This window comes from Phyllobates terribilis, unplaced genomic scaffold (assembly GCF_046119375.1).
Source record: "Phyllobates terribilis strain yellow unplaced genomic scaffold, ASM4611937v1 Scaffold_2__4_contigs__length_985480577, whole genome shotgun sequence".
Lineage (NCBI taxonomy): Eukaryota > Metazoa > Chordata > Amphibia > Anura > Dendrobatidae > Phyllobates > Phyllobates terribilis.
The window spans coordinates 367871629-367889497 of record NW_027362762.1 but is presented as its reverse complement, the minus strand read 5'-3'; the positions used below and the strand labels follow the sequence as shown (position 1 = coordinate 367889497).

Below are 17869 nucleotides of genomic sequence, written 5' to 3'. Positions count from 1 at the left end.
ACCGTGGATTACTCCTCTCTGCCACCACTGATCCCCACAGGAAGGGTGTCAATCTTTTGAGGGCAACTACCTGGGTACAAAGGTGGTCAATTCAGGGTGGACCAGACGATGAGGGGCATGCAGTGATCTATATAAGGTGGCTGGGTCGCTTCTCACCACAGGGTATGACTGTATACATGTGCCTGCAGAGAAACATGCTCTGTGTACTTGTAGGAGCACCCCAATTAATCTCACCATGAGTTGTTAGGGTACATGGAGTATGTGGAAAAGTCTAGGTGGGTCCCAAGTGAATCCCACAGGAGACACAAGCTTCACGGCAGGAAGCAAGGGACTGTGCTGTTGCTGACAGAGAAGAACCGCCGGCAGTAATGGAGTCTCTCTCCTCTGTAAGACCACCGGACCTCACGAAAGAGGTGACTATTTACTTGGGACAGGCTTCCAAAGATGTTAATGGACCTATAGATTAGAGCCAGAGCACATAGGCCGTGTAGTCTTTGGACACGGTGGCAGAGTCGTTTTCCCGCGCTCGCCTAAGATGTAACTGCACAGGGGAAAGCCCCTGTCAGGGGTTCTGCTTACCCGCTGACTTCAGGAGGGAATAACTTCATGAATAAACCTCCAAAATCCACAAATATGGTGTCAAAATAGTGTCAGTAAGATACTGAAGGGATCCATATCAAGAAGATTAAAAAAAATCTCTTCTGGTAGCTTTAGAGGTCGGTTTAGAGGTTACACTCACGGAGCTCTGGACTTCTTCAGCTCACATCCTCAGCGTCCAGGACACGCCCACAAATGGTTAATTTTGGAACAGTCTTATAGGTGACATGTCTGACAGAAAACCATGGTTTTAAATAGCAGGCTTGTAATTTACTGATACTATTCTTCACAGACACCTAGTGTGAATAGCTTGACCGATACAATGCAACAGAATGAAAATGGAAGAAATATCTGATTTTGGAACAGTCTTATAGGTGATATGTCTGACAGAGAACCACGGTTTTAAATAGCAGGCCTGTAATTTACTAATACTATTCTTCACAGACATCAAGTGTGAATAGCCACCTTTTGCTTTGATGACTGCTTTGCACACTCTTGGCATTCTCTTGATGAGCTTCAAGAGGTAGTCACTGGAAATGGTCTTCCAACAATCTTGAAGGAGTTCCCAGAGATGCTTAGCACTTGTTGGCCCTTTTGCCTTCACTCTGTGGTCCAGCTCACCCAAAACCATCTCGATTGGGTTCAGGTCTGGTGACTGTGGAGGCCAGGTCATCTGGCGTAGCACCCCATCCCTCTCCTTCTGGGTCAAATAGCCCTTCCATAGCCTGGAGGTGTGTTTGGGGTCATTGTCCTGTTGAAAAATAAATGATGGTCCAACTAAACGCAAACCGGATGGAATAGCATGCTGCTGCAAAATGCTGTGGTAGCCATGCTGGTTCAGTATGCCTTCAATTTTGAATAAATCCCCAACAGTGTTACCAGCAAAGCACCCCCACACCATCACACCTCCTCCTCCACGCTTCACGGTGGGAACCAGGCAAGTAGAGTCCATCCGTTCACCTTTTCTGCGTCGCACAAAGACACGGTGGTTGGAATCAAAGATCTCAAATTTGGACTCATCAGACCAAAGCACAGATTTCCACTGGTCTAATGTCCATTACTTGTGTTCTTTAGCCCAAACAAGTCTCTTCTGCTTGTTGCCTGTCCTTAGCAGTGGTTTCCTAGCAGCTATTTTACCATGAAGGCCTGCTGCACAAAGTCTTCTCTTAACAGTTGTTGAAGAGATGCGTCTTCTGCTAGAACTCTGTGTGGCATTGACCTGGTCTCTAATCTGAGCTGTTGTTAACCTGAGATTTCTGAGGCTGCTGACTTGGATAAACTTATCCTCAGAAGCAGAGGTGACTCTTGGTCTTCCTTTCCTGGAGCGGTCCTCATGTGAGCCAGTTTCTTTGTAGCGCTTGATGGTTTTTGCAAATGCACTTGGGGACACTTTCAAAGTTTTCCCAATTTTTTGCATAACTGACCTTCATTTCTTAAAGTATTGATGGCCACTAATTTTTCTTTACTTAGCTGCTTTTTTCTTGCCATAATACAAATTCTAACAGTCTATTCAGTAGGACTATCAGTTGTGTATCCACCAGACTTCTGCGCAACACAACTGATGGTCCCAACCCCATTTATAAGGCAAGAAATCCCACTTATTATACCTGACAGGGCGCACCAATGAAGTGAAAACCATTTCCGGTGACTACCTCTTGAAGCTCATCAAGAGAATGCCAAGAGTGTACAAAGCAGTCATCAAATCAAAAGGTGGCTACTTTGAAGAACCTAGAATATAAGACATAGTTTCAGTTGTTTCACACTTTTTTGTTAAGTATATAATTCCACATGTGTTAATTCATAGTTTTGATGCCTTCAGTGTGAATGTACAATTTTCATAGTCATGAAAATACAGAAAAATCTTAAAATGAGAAGGTATGAGCAAACTTTTGGTCTGTACTGTATGCAGCTGGATTAGTCCTCAGAAGGACTGTTAGTTCAGTTGAATATAGATATATGTTGTGGATTACCTATACTAACTATAAACAAGCAAATCTCTCCCTGAATCAGCAGCAGCTCTCCCTACTGTGCCTATTTTTGGGGTAGATTGTGACAAGCATAGCGCTGCCAGGTCTTATATAGACTTGATGATGTGGCCAGTCAATCACTGTAACGCCCACAACCAACATGGCTACGGCATTACAGGGTGTGGCAGGCAATCCCTGCATGTTTATTGGCTCTCTAAAGAGCGCCAAACATTCAGGGAGGGGACCCGAGTTCCCAGCCAAGCAACCCTGAAATACGGGCTTGTCGAGCACAGTGATGCTCGGGCGAGTACTGAGCAGTGGCGAGCTCGTTCGCTCATCTATATATATAAACATCTTATTCTGTCTGTTTGTCTATAACGGAAATCCCGCATTGCTAATTGGTCGTGCCAGCCGCCCGTGACCAATCAGCGATGGGCGCAGTCCGGCTGCGAATTGGCGCGGGATTTGAACCACGCTTCACTAATTGGTCGCGCTCGGCCGCGACCAATCAGCGACAGGCACAGTCCGGCCGCGAATTGGCACGGTATTTGAACCACGCTTCACTGATTGGTCACTCCCGGCCCCAACCAATCAGCGATATTAGCGCTGCTACTTTAAATTAACCCCCTAATTTATCCCCCTGGTCCCCTAATGAATTTCGTAAATACTTCATGTTGACAAAACTGCCTGTGTGTGACTGTATCGCTGACCGCACACAGGCAGCACGTGACCTCCGGCTGCAGCCAGCTCTTACTTCTGCTTACGTCACCACTATTTGCGGCTGCAGCCAGGGGTCTCCGGTTCCGCGTTCCACGGTGAGTGACGGGTTGTGGGCGGGGTTATCCCCTATCGCATCACGCCCTGCGTCCACCGCGCGCTCTCTCAATGAATGGGCGCGCGGTGGATGCAGGGTGTGACATGATGGGGGATAACTCCGTCCACAACCTGTCACTCACCGTGGAACGCGGAACAGGAGACCCCTGGATGCAGCCGGCTGCCTGTGCGCGGTCAGCGATAGCGCCGTGCACAGGCAGTATTGGCAACATGAGGTATTTACGAAATTCCTTTGGGGCCCCGGGGGGAAACATTGGGGGGTTAATTTAAAGTAGTGGACAACCCCTTTAAACCCCGCATCGATGGGCCGGCCGCGACCAATCAGAGATATTGACGTGGAATTTAACCCCCAGTCACAGCGCGACTTAGTTAACTCACGTTTACTGAACAAGTTCTGTCAGTCACAAAGCCACATAGTTCAGTCACGTTTACTGAACAAGTTCTGTCAGTCACAGTGCCACATAGTTCAGTCACGTTTACTGAACAAGTTGTGTCAGTCACAGGGCCACGTAGTTCAGTCACGTTTACTGAACAAGTTCTGTCAGTCACAGTGCCACATAGTTCTGTCACGTTTACTGAACAAGTTCTGTCAGTCACATTGCCACATAGTTCAGTCACGTTTACTGAACAAGTTCTGTCAGTCACAGTGCAACATAGTTCACTTACGTTTACTGAACAAGTTCTGTTTGTCACAGTGCCACATAGTTCAGTCACGTTTACTGAACAAGTTTTGCCAGTCACAGTGCTATGTAGTTCACTCACATTTACTGAACAAGTTCTGTCAGTCACAGTGCCACGTAGTTCAGTCACGTTTACTGAACAAGTTCTGTCAGTCACAGAGCCATGTAGTTCAGTCACGTTTACTGAACAAGTTCTGCCAGTCACAGTGCCACGTAGTTCAGTCATGTTTACTGAACAAGTTCTTTCAGTCACAGTGCCACGTAGTTCAGTCACGTTTACTGAACAAGTTTTGTCAGTCACAGTGCCACATAGTTCAGTCACGTTTACTGAACACGTTCTGTCAGTCACAGTGCCACGTAGTTCTGTCACGTTTACTGAACAAGTTCTGCCAGTCACAGTGCCACGTTCTTCAGTCACGTTTACTGGACAAGTTCTGTCAGTCACAGTGCAATGTAGTTCACTCAAGTTCACTGAACAAGTTCTGCCAGTCACAATGCCACGTAGTTCAGTCACGTTTACTGGACAAGTTCTACCAGTCACAGTGCCACGTAGTTCACGCAAGTTTACTGAACAAGTTCTGCTAGTCACAGTGCCACGTAGTTCAGTCACGTTTACTGGACGAGTTCTGTCAGTCACAGTGCCAGGTAGTTCAGTCACGTTAACTGGACACATTCTGTCAGTCACAGTGCCACAGAGTTCAGTCACGTTTACTGGACAAGTTCTGTCAGTCAGAGTGCCACATAGTTCACTCAAGTTAACTGAACAAGTTCTGCCAGTCACAGTGTGATGTAGTTCAGTCACGTTTACTGAACAAGTTCTGTCAGTTACAGTGCTACGTAGTTCAGTCAAGTTTACTGAACATGTTCTGTCAGTCACAGTGCCACGTAGTTCAGTCCCGTTAACTGAACAAGTTCTGTCAAAGTGTGATGTAGTTCAGTCACGTTTACTGAACACTTTCTGTCAGTCACAGTGCCACATAGTTCACTCACGTTTACTGAACAAGTTCTGTCAGACACAGTGCCACGTAGTTCAGTCACGTTTACTGAGGAAGTTCTGTCAGTAACAGTGCCACGTAGTTCACTCACGTTTACTGAACAAGTTCTGTCAGTCACAGTGCCACATAGTTCTGTCACATTTACTGAACAAGTTCTGTCAGTCACAGTGCGACATAGTTCACTCACGTTTACTGAACAGGTTCTGTCAGTCACAGTGCCACATAGTTCAGTCACGTTTACTTAACAGGTTCTGTCAGTCACAGTGCCACGTAGTTCAGTCACGTTTACTGAACAAGTTCTGTCAAAGTGTGATGTAGTTCATTCATGTTTACTGAACACGTTCTGTCAGTCACAGTGCCACATAGTTCACTCACGTTTACTGAGCAAGTTCTGTCAGTCACAGTGCCACGTAGTTCACTCATGTTTACTGAACAAGTTCTGTCAGTCACAGTGCCACGTAGTTCAGTCACGTTTACTGAACAAGTTCTGTCAGTCACAGTGCGACATAGTTCACTCTCGTTTACTGAACAAGTTCTGTCAGTCACAGTGCCACGTAGTTCAGTCACGTTTACTGAACAAGTTCTGTCAGTCACAGTGCCACATAGTTCTGTCACGTTTACTGAACAAGTTCTGTCAGTCACAGTGCGACATAGGTCACTCACGTTTACTGAACAAGTTCTGTCAGTCACAGTGCGACATAGTTCAGTCACGTTTGCTGAACAAGTTCTGTCAGTCACAGTGCCACGTAGTTCACTCACGTTTACTGAACAAGTTCTGTCAGTCACAGTGCCACGTAGTTCAGTCACGTTTACTAAACAAGTTCTGTCAGTCACAGTGTGATGTAGTTCAGTCACGTTTACTGAACACGTTCTGTCATTCCCAGTGCCACATAGTTCAGTCTCATTTACTGAACAAGTTCTGTCAGTCACAGTGCCACGTAGTTCACTCACGTTTACTGAACAAGTTCTGTCAGTCACAGTGCCACGTAGTTCAGTCATGTTTACTGAACAAGTTCTGTCAGTCACAGTGCCACATAGTTCAGTCACGTTTACTGAACACCTTCTGTCAGTCACAGTGCCACATAGTTCAGTCACGTTTACTGAACATGTTCTGTCAGTCACAGTGCCACGTAGTTCAGTCACGTTTACTGAACAAGTTCTGTCATTCACAGTGCCACGTAGTTCACTCACGTTTACTGAACAAGTTCTGTCAGTCACAGTGCCACATAGTTCTGTCACGTTTACTGAACAAGTTCTGTCAGTCACAGTGCGACATAGGTCACTCACGTTTACTGAACAAGTTCTGTCAGTCACAGTGCCACATAGTTCAGTCACGTTTACTGAACAAGTTCTGTCAGTCACATTGCCACATAGTTCAGTCTCGTTTACTGAACAAGTTCTGTCAGTCACAGTGCCACGTAGTTCACTCACGTTTACTGAACAAGTTCTGTCAGTCACAGTGCCACGTAGTTCAGTCATGTTTACTGAACAAGTTCTGTCAGTCACAGTGCCACATAGTTCAGTCACGTTTACTGAACACGTTCTGTCAGTCACAGTGCCACATAGTTCAGTCACGTTTACTGAACACGTTCTGTCAGTCACAGTGCCACGTAGTTCACTCACGTTTACTGAACAAGTTCTGTCAGTCACAGTGCCAGGTAGTTCAGTCACGTTTACTGAACAAGTTCTGTCAGTCACAGTGCCACGTAGTTCACTCACGTTTACTGAACAAGTTCTGTCAGTCACAGTGCCACATAGTTCACTCACGTTTTCTGAACACGTTCTGTCAGTCACAGCGCGCTGAACAGATACTTCTTTACTGTACGGTATCACGATTTACGCTTCCTGTCTTCCAATGGGTCGTAAGCGAAAATACGCCAATGAAGATGGCAGAATAAACTACATACATATTCTAGAATACCCAATGCATTAGAATAGGGCCACTATCTAGTCACTAATAAAGACCTTCATTTAAAAACTGCATTATGTGTTTACTTGTGTTATCTTTGTCTAATATTTACATTTGTTTTGTCATATGAAACATTTAAGTGTGACAAACATGCAAAATAATAAGAATTCAGGGGCACACACTTTTTCACACCACTGTATTACACAGACACATGCATATCTCTCCATAGATGGATAGATTTTCACTGTGAACCAAAAGTAGTTGTACAGTAACTAATACAAACCCTATGCATATGTATGTATATACTGCCCATCTTCTTTTGGTTTACCCTGTATCAATCCGTCTATCTATCTGTCTATCTATCTATCAATCTATCTATAGGCCTAGAAGGCAGATGGGAGTGCAGAAAATTTAGGCAGATGTTGCAAGCACTGACTGTGAGGTTAGAAAAAAACATAGGAAACTGCCTAATGTGCAAGAGGAATATGGAAACAAACTGGATGCAGTCAATAAAGTGAAATTCAGGAGGAACAGAACGTAGAAACTAAAAATAAAATATATATCGGTGTTTTAAATTGCATTACAGCACATATTAACTTAAAAAATAGGAGCAATTTTGTCGATGGACAACCTCCACTAGGTTGGCAACGTAGTAAATATCTGATATAGTAATGTAATAATACCTAATAAAAAGTATTAACATTTATGTTTCATGATAGACCTTTGTCATATATATCTATCGATCGGTCAATCTATCTATCTATCTATCTATCTATCTATTGGCCTAGCAGTAGTTACATTGCACCAAAAATTATAGCACAAAGCACTGTGATATCACAGAGCAAGAAGTATAATTTGGCACCAAATTTAACATTGGTGAAAGGCTTGTTCAATGCTAAGTAATTCTAATCCTTTCAAAGGAAATTTGTTTCAGGATGGTGCTATGTAATCTGAGGTCAGGATGAGATAGGGGCTGATACACTGGTTTCAGCAATGTGTCACTTATTAAGCTGCATGCTGTTGTTTCAAAACAATCAGTGTACTATCACCAGTAGGTCTCACATGCCTGCTAAACCAACCATGCCCTCAGCAGTGATTAGCAACTCACTGCCACCTATACAATGTACATAGAAGGCCTGGCATGGGCGGGTTAGCTTTCTGAACTACATGCTACATTTAAGAACTCTGATTGTGTCACAACTGCTGCACGCAGTAAACTAGGTGATATATTTCTGGAATCAGGGTCTCTTTCTCTACATCTTGCTGTTGTCAGATAAAGTAGTAAAAATGTGCTTGCAGATTCCATTAAAGTGAGGTAATCTGTGAGAAATTATCAATGCATTGTGTTGTAAATCATTAGCCTATGCTGCATCTGTACTCCATTTAACATTAAATAAAATTTACAATGCTGCTTAATTCCCTAAGGACCTGGCGATTTTTAATTTTGCACTTTCGATTTTTCCTCCCTTTATTCCAAGAACCATAACCTTTTTATTTTTTCCGTTGATATAACGGTGTGATGGCTTGTTTGTCCTGGAAAGCGGGATATGGGGATGTGTGAGGGCTTGTTTTTTGCACCCTGAGCTTTTTATTAATATAATTTTGGGGTAGATATTATGTTTTGATCGCCTGCTATTACATATTTTTCTGCTGATGCAGCAGCTAAAAAACAACATTTCTGTGTTTTTGTTTTTTTCTCATTACGCCCTGTAGCGAACAAATTAATTTATTTAATGTTCTGAAAGATCGGACTTTTATGAACACATTGATACAAAATATGTGTATTTTTTTTTATTTCTTAATTTTTAATATGGGGAAAAGGGAAGTGATTTGAACTTTTATAATTAAAAAAAAGGAAAACTTTTTTTTTTTACTTTTCACTGTATTCGTCAGTCCCCTTACAGGACTTCAAACTGCAATCATCTAATCGCTTGTGCTATATACAGCAAAGCCACAAAGTTGCTGTATATACACACGTGGTCAAAATTGTTGGTACCCCTCGTTTAATGAGAAAAAAAAACACAATGGTCACAGTAATAACTTGAATCTGATAAAAGTAATAATAAATTAAAAATTTATGAAAATGAACAAATGAAAGTCAGTCATTGCTTTTCAACCCTGCTTCCACAGAATTTAAGAAAACATGAAATTCATGAAATAAGGCTGGACAAAAATTATGGTACCCCTGAAAATAATGTGACAAAAGGGACATGTTAAATCAAGTTGTGTCCACTAATTAGCATCACAGGTGTCTACAATCTTGTAATCAGTCAGTGGGCCTGTATATAGGGCTACAGATACTCACTGTGCTGTTTGGTGACATGGTGTGTACCACACTCAACATGGACCAGAGGAAGCAAAGGAAAGAGTTGTCTCAGGAGATTAGAAAGGAAATTATAGACAAGCATGTTAAAGGTAAAGGTTAAAGACCATCTCCAAGCAGCTTGATGTTCCTGTGACTACAATTGCACATATTATTCAGAAATTTAAGATCCACTGTAGCCAACCTCCCTGGACGTGGCCGCAGGAGGAAAATTGATGACAAATCAAAGAGATGGATAATATGATCGCACCATCCGTCATTGTTTGATCCAAAGTGGACTTCATGGGATACGACCAAGGAGAACACCATTGTTGAAAAAAAATCTTAAAAATGCCAGACTGGAATTTGCCAAACTACTAGCCACAAAGCTTCTGGGAGAATGTCAGATGAGACAAAAATGGATGTTTTTGGCAGGGTACATCAGCTCTATGTTCACAGATGAAAAAATGAAGCATATCAAGAAAAGAACACTGTCCCTACTGTGAAATATGGAGGAGGCTCTGTTATGTTCTGGGGCTGCTTTGCTGCATCTGGCACAGGGTGTCTTGAATCTAAAATAACAAAGGAGTGGCTTCAGAACAACTCTGTGACCATTCTTGACTGGCCCAGCCAGAGCCCTGACCTAAACACAATTAAGCATCTCTGGAGAGACCTAAAAATGGCTGTCAACCAACGATCACCATCCAACCTGACGGATCTGGAGAGGATCTGCTAGGAAGAATGGCAGAGGATCCCCAAATCCTGGTGTGAAAAACCTGTTGTATCATTCCCAAGAAAACTCATGGCTGTACTAGCTCAAAAGGGTGCTTCTACTCAATACTGAGCAAAGGATTCTGAATACTTATGACCATGTGATATTTCAGTTTTTCTTTTTTAATAAATTTGCAAAAATTTCTACATTTCTGTTTTTTTCAGTCAAGATGGGGTGCAGAGTACTTTAATGAGAACAAAAAATGAACTTTTTAAAATTTACAAAATGGTTGCAATGAAACAAAGAGTGAAAAATGTAAAGGGGCCTGAATACTTTATTTACCCACTGTACTTCTAAAGGGGTTAAATTTATCTTCCTTGTTTACATTTTATGCAATGTACATTTTACATTTTTTTGTTTGCTTATTGAACAAATCAAACATATTTGGAAAAAAATCCTTAAAAAATATTTCCTTTTTTAACTTTAATTTAATGATGTAATCTTTAGTATTGTTAAAAGAACATATTTAAGACATGACAAGAAAGGGATGCAGATGAAGTGTATATCCATACCTGGACTGCCTAGACTGTACTACCACTTAACAAATTCTGTCTTGTGCAGCTTGCAAAACTAAAAGCTAAACATTTTTCATCTTAGACAGTTGTCAGATAGATGGATTGGCAATAGAAGCTAAGCATAGGCAATGATTTCATTTACCACCCCTAGTTCAGTGAGAAAATGTAGAATATTAACAAAATGCTTTCTACCCTTCTAGAGGGACTTCTATGTTCAAAGCAGAAAGTGTTTTGGCTGTAAAAACATATACAGACACATTATGTATATATTTTATTTATTTTACTCCCTTATAAAGCACCATTAATTCCACATCGCTTTACAGACATTATCGGCACTGTCCCCATTGAGGCTCACAATCTAGATTCCCTATCAGTTTGCCATTGGAGTGTGGGAAGAAACTGGAGTACAAGGAGGAAACCCACGCAAAAAACAGGGAGAACATACTGTACAAACTTCTTCCAGATGTTGTCATTGGTGGGATTTTAAGGCAAAACCCAGGGCTGCAAGACTGCAGTGCTAACCACTGAGACGCTGTGCTGCCCATATTCAGAAATATTTTGATAATTAGCAAAAAACTGTTTGAAAGGGGTTGTAAACTACTTGGACAACCGCTTCTGAAATATTACATTTCTCAAAGTACAAAAAACACCTTACTTTCACCTTCTGTACCGATGTTGTTCCAGTGATGTCAGCGCTGGGTCTCTTGAGGCTTGTGTGGAACTTTTACTCCAAGTGAGTACTGCAACCAATCAGTGGTCACTGGGGGGCTCCTGTACTTTCTTTGGATGTCTGAACTTCCTCAAAAGGAAGTGAGAGGACAGCTGCTCAAAAGCAGTCACTGATTGTCTACTGGGCTCACATGGCATAATAATATTAGGCCCGGAGTTGATATTGTTGGAGCAGCACCAGAAAAGGAGGAGAGTAAAAGGTGTTTTTATTTTAAATTGGGGAATGTAGTAGTGGATAGTCTTTTTAACATAGTAACCCCTTAAAAACACAGCTATATGATGGCTTGCCTTTAGCGTAGCAATTTACATTTTTTACATGATGTCACTATGGGGATTACATAATGTTTTGAAAAACTTTTACAACTTTTTTGGGGGAAGAACGAATCTGCAAATTTTGGGAAATATGTAATGAATACGATTAGTTGAGCATCAATTTGCCCATGTCTAGATAACTGTAATTTTTTTATATAGTTTTTTATGAATGAATGAAAAACAGATTATTATTATTTATTAATATATGTATGAAAAGCAGTAAGGTTGGAGTCAGATGGGCATAATTCATAGTCTTTATACAGATCACTGTGCTCGAACCCAGTGTGGGTCTTCCGACCCGAACTTACAGTCCAACAGACATATATGAGGCTGTAAGTTCATGACGGTAGACTTGTGGTTAGTCTGAGAATTGCGGTCAGTATACGAAGCATGAAATATACCTGTCTAAACCAAGCCTAATTCTGAAATTGTTTTATTTTTCAGAATAGGTTAAGTAATATGACATTTTTATTATGGACCATTTTATAATGGGATCATTACGAACATGGAAATACCAATTATGAGCGTCTTTTTTTAATTCTAAGTTGTTTTTTTTTAATAAATAAAAATTAGGGTGAAACTGCATTTTTTAACCTTTTTTTTAAGTTTAACCTTTTTTTTTACTTTTTATATTATTGCCAATGGGGTAGTTGAAATTAAATGAACTTGCAACATTATATAATACCCTGCAATATTTCTTTATTTCTGTATTGCTGTGTATTATGCTTTTTATCTTAATAGTGACAGGCGTTCCATAAGACTCAGCCTTTAGCTGCATTTGTTGATGGAGTGAAAAAAGAAGAACCCCCCTCCTGTCTCACCACTTTGATACTGCTGCCAATAAGGGAGTTAAATTGGAACCCCCCCTCCTGTCTCAACACTTTGATACTGCTGCCAATAAGGGAGTTAAATTGGAACCCCCCCTCCTGTCTCAACACTTTGATACTGCTGCCAATAAAGGAGTTAAATTAAATGGATTAGTGCTATCATCATCACTTCATGCATTTTCAGTAGGAGCGTCACTTTGTATGTTAACTGGGCTCCCGCACTTGATGGCTGGTGTATGCAGACATTACACACCCAATCAGAATGACAGTTCATACTATTATTCTATAATATTGATCCATAAAGAACTGTACAGTTAAACTTGAGTTACATTTTTAATCAACTCTAACTCAAAACATGTCAATCAAAATAAAAGCATCAATTTTCTGTTTTTTGAAAGAACAATATAATAACAAATGTTAAATTACGAACACAGCAAAAATCTAACAGGGATCATGTATGTTGTAAATGTGTTGCGCGTAAATTTGCTGGACTTCATTCCAGGTATACTAACAGTTTGGTGTTACTTTGATTAACTATGGAACAAGTGATATGGAAATTTCAACAAAGTGTGCCAGGAGTAGAGATGAGCGTTGTTCTACTCGAACTGTTCGCCAATCTCAAATTCGAGCTGTTTTGGGCGGTGTTCGAGCCGTTCGGCGAACACGAACGATTTGAGAAAAATTCGGCTGTTCGAGGTTATGTTCGATAACTGTTCGTGCACCAAAATCATAACTGGATTTTTTCTCAGTAATGATGAAAATTAATGTTAATACGCAGTTTGAGTGTACAGCGGGGTGGGGGGAGGGGCAGGGGATGGATCTCTGCAGGAATAATGAAGATCTCTATTTTTTTTTCTCTTTCCCGCATTTACAGTGGGGAGGTGCAATCTGTCAGCCTATCAGCAGCGCACACACGGAGCGAAGTGCTTTTTTCACACAAGCAAGGGCATGTGTCATTGGCAGTGTATGTCACATGTCCTTGCCCTATAAGACCAAGCCATTTTCCCCGTCGCCACCATTTTCTCACTGCTGCAGCTGCGTGTTAGACGGCACCGCTGTTGCTGTGTGCGCTATACCTTGTTAATTTCAAGCCAATTTTCGCACAAATCTACAGATAGCTTGGGAGTAGGGAATAGTTGTGATTGCAGTCCTTTTAAGGACTAGGTTACAGCATTTCCTACGACTTTTATCAGGCAGGTCTGTGCTCTTAAATAGATAGATTGTGGGAGTAAAGACTAATTGTAATTGCAGTCCTTTTCAGGACTAGGTTACATCAGTTCCTAACAGTTTTGCCAGGCAGGTCTGTGGTAGTGCTGTGCAAGTTTTTTTCACAGCATTTGGCTGAATCTAGCAAAGCTAATCCTTTTTGGCCTATTGCAGAGTGTGTTAGTCAGTGGAGTAGCCTATCTGTGTTGCAAGATATACCACCTGTGTATAGAATACCAATTTTTTTACTGCACCTAGTGAAGTAAAATCTTTTGGGCATAGCATCATTCTATTAGTCCATCTATACTGACCTCCATCAGGTTGCAAATTGAATATAATTTTTTTCTGCATCTAGCTCTGAAAAAATATTTGGGCTTCTAGCTGTGTGTGGGACTTGTTCTATTAGTCAATCTATACTGAGCTCCATCAGGTTGCAAACTGAATATAATTTTTTTCTGCATCTAGCTCTGAAAAAATATTTGGTCTTCTAGCAGTGTGTGGGACTTTCTCTATTAGTCCATCTATACTGACCTCCATCAGGTTGCAAACTGAATATATTTTTTTTCTGCATCTACCTCTGAAAAAATATTGGGCTTCTAGCTGTGTGTGGGACTTGTTCTATTAATCCATCTATACAGACCTCCATCAGGTTGCAAACTGAATATAATTTTTTTCTGCATCTACCTCTGAAAAAATATTTGGGCTTCTAGCTGTGTGTGGGACTTGTTCTATTAGTCCATCTATACTGACCTCCATCAGGTGGCAAATTAAAAATAATTTTTATCTGCATCTACCTCTGAAAAAATAATTGGGCTTCTAGCTGTGTGTGGGACTTGTTCTATTAGTCCATCTATACTGACCTCCATCAGGTTGCAAACTGAATATAATTTTTTTCTGCATCTAGCTCTGAAAAAATATTTGGCCTTCTAGCAGTGTGTGGGACTTTCTCAATTAGTCCATCTATACTGACCTCCATCAGGTTGCAAACTGAATATATTTTTTTTCTGCATCTACCTCTGAAAAAATATTGGGCTTCTAGCTGTGTGTGGGACTTGTTCTATTAATCCATCTATACAGACCTCCATCAGGTTGCAAACTGAATATAAATTTTTTCTGAATCTACCTCTGAAAAAATATTTGGGCTTCTAGCTGTGTGTGGGACTTGTTCTATTAGTCCATCTATACTGACCTCCATCAGGTTGCAAACTGAATATAATTTTTTTCTGCATCTAGCTCTGAAAAAATATTTGGCCTTCTAGCAGTGTGTGGGACTTTCTCTATTAGTCCATCTATACTGACCTCAATCAGGTTGCAAATTAAAAATAATTTTTATCTGCATCCAGCTCTGAAAAAATACTTGGCCTTCTAGCAGTGTGTGGGACTTTCTCTATTAGTCCATCTATACTGACCTCCATCAGGTTGCAAATTAAAAATAATTTTTATCTGCATCCAGCTCTGAAAAAATATTTGGCCTTCTAGCAGTGTGTGGGACTTTCTCTATTAGTCCATCTATACTGACCTCCATCAGGTTGCAAATTAAAAATAATTTTTTGTCTGCATCTCGCTCTGAAAAAATATTTGGCCTTCTAGCAGTGTGTGGGACTTTCTCTATTAGTCCATCTATACTGACCTCCATCAGGTTGCAAACTGAATATATTTTTTTTCTGCATCTACCTCTGAAAAAATATTGGGCTTCTAGCTGTGTGTGGGACTTGTTCTATTAATCCATCTATACAGACCTTCATCAGGTTGCAAACTGAATATAATTTTTTTCTGCATCTACCTCTGAAAAAATATTTGGGCTTCTAGCTGTGTGTGGGACTTGTTCTATTAGTCCATCTATACTGACCTCCATCAGGTTGCAAACTGAAAATAATTTTTTGTCTGCATCTAGCTCTGAAAAAATATTTGGCCTTCTAGCAGTGTGTGGGACTTTCTCTATTAGTCCATCCATACTGACCTCCATCAGGTTGCAAATTAAAAATAATTTTTATCTGCATCTACCTCTGAAAAAATATTTGGGATTCTAGCTGTGTGTGGGACTTGTTCTATTAGTCCATCTATACTGAACCCAATCAGGTTGCAAACTGAATATAATTTTTTTCTGCATCTAGCTCTGAAAAAATATTTGGCCTTCTAGCAGTGTGTGGGACTTTCTCTATTAGTCCATCTATACTGACCTCCATCAGGTTGCAAATTAAAAATAATTTTTATCTGCATCCAGCTCTGAAAAAATATTTGGCCTTCTAGCAGTGTGTGGGACTTTCTCTATTAGTCCATCTATACTGACCTCCATCAGGTTGCAAATTAAAAATAATTTTTATCTGCATCCAGCTCTGAAAAAATATTTGGCCTTCTAGCAGTGTGTGGGACTTTCTCTATTAGTCCATCTATACTGACCTCCATCAGGTTGCAAATTAAAAATAATTTTTTGTCTGCATCTAGCTCTGAAAAAATATTTGGCCTTCTAGCAGTGTGTGGGACTTTCTCTATTAGTCCATCTATACTGACCTCCATCAGGTTGCAAACTGAATATATTTTTTTTCTGCATCTACCTCTGAAAAAATATTGGGCTTCTAGCTGTGTGTGGGACTTGTTCTATTAATCCATCTATACAGACCTCCATCAGGTTGCAAGCTGAATATAATTTTTTTCTGCATCCACCTCTGAAAAAATATTTGGGCTTCTAGCTGTGTGTGGGACTTTTTCTATTAGTCCATCTATACTGACCTCCGTCAGGTTGCAAACTGAAAATAATTTTTTGTCTGCATCTAGCTCTGAAAAAATATTTGGCCTTCTAGCAGTGTGTGGGACTTTCTCTATTAGTCCATCTATACTGACCTCCATCAGGTTGCAAATTAAAAATAATTTTTATCTGCATCCAACTCTGAAAAAATATTTGGCCTTCTAGCAGTGTGTGGGACTTTCTCTTTTAGTCCATCTATACTGACCTCCATCAGGTTGCAAACTGAATATATTTTTTTTCTGCATGTACCTCTGAAAAAATATTGGGCTTCTAGCTGTGTGTGGGACTTGTTATATTAATCCATCTATACAGACCTCCATCAGGTTGCAAACTGAATATAATTTTTTTCTGCATCTACCTCTGAAAAAATATTTGGGCTTCTAGCTGTGTGTGGGACTTGTTCTATTAGTCCATCTATACTGACCTCCATCAGGTTGCAAACTGAAAAAATTTTTTTGTCTGCATCTAGCTCTGAAAAAATATTTGGCCTTCTAGCAGTGTGTGGGACTTTCTCTATTAGTCCATCTATACTGACCTCCATCAGGTTGCAAATGAAAAATAGTTTTTATCTGCATCTAGCTCTGAAAAAATATTTGGTCTTCTAGCAGTGTGTGGAACTCATTGTATTAGTCCATCTTTACCAAGCTCCACCAGCTTTTAAATTAATAATAATTTTTAGCTGCATCTAGCCCTGAAAATAATTTTTCTTCCCAATAGTGGTAGCAATAGAAATATGGGGCGCGCGCCTGGCTTACAAAAATATACGCTTCATAACAAAAAACACCAGCCTAGCGCACTGCATTAATAAGATGGCATCATCGTCTCCCCCAGTGCTAGGCCTACTACCCAGGCTAGCATTCCTGTGCCTAAAACACAATGTATGGGTCCGCGCTAGCCACTATGCTGAGGGGTCTAAAGCTGCTGCTAACGCTTTATAACAATTCAATTGGCAGATTTTCACAGAGCTCTTCCACAACGCCCACCCATCGGGCAACAGTTGCCCACCTTCCCTATGGGATCTAGTGGCGAATAGTTGATGCCATTAATCAGAGCGTCAGTTGCCCCGTCGACGTGGCAAGCATACGGTAAGGCATGGGAAGAGTGGACACGACTAGCAGCAGGCAGACGGGTTGACCAATGTGAACAAGCCAGATCACAAGTCACCATAGAATTTCTCCACCAGCTAATTATGAGGGGCATATCAGGGGCGTCAGCGCAGCGGTGTCTGACCGGAGTAGCATTTCACTTCCAACTACAGAATTGGGGAGATGTGACAAAGGTTCATCATCAGACAATCCATAAAAGGGTGGAAAAGGGGTCAGCCAAGTCAGGAGTGTAGACGTCCCGTCCCGTGTCACTAAAACTGATTTCTCACATCATATCCTTAACACCATTAACATGACACTCACAATTTGAAGCAACACTACTGTCTACTGCATTTGTGATCGCCTTCTTCGGGGCTCTATGCATAAGCGAAT

The 17869-nt window shown here is 40.9% G+C and overlaps 1 protein-coding gene across 11 annotated transcripts in view; it reads right to left on the bottom strand.

Annotated features, from left to right (window-relative positions):
* DMD (dystrophin) overlaps positions 1-17869 on the bottom strand; it is a 3940859-nt gene that overhangs the window by 2864111 nt on the left and 1058879 nt on the right. The gene's annotated exons all lie outside the window — the stretch shown is intronic.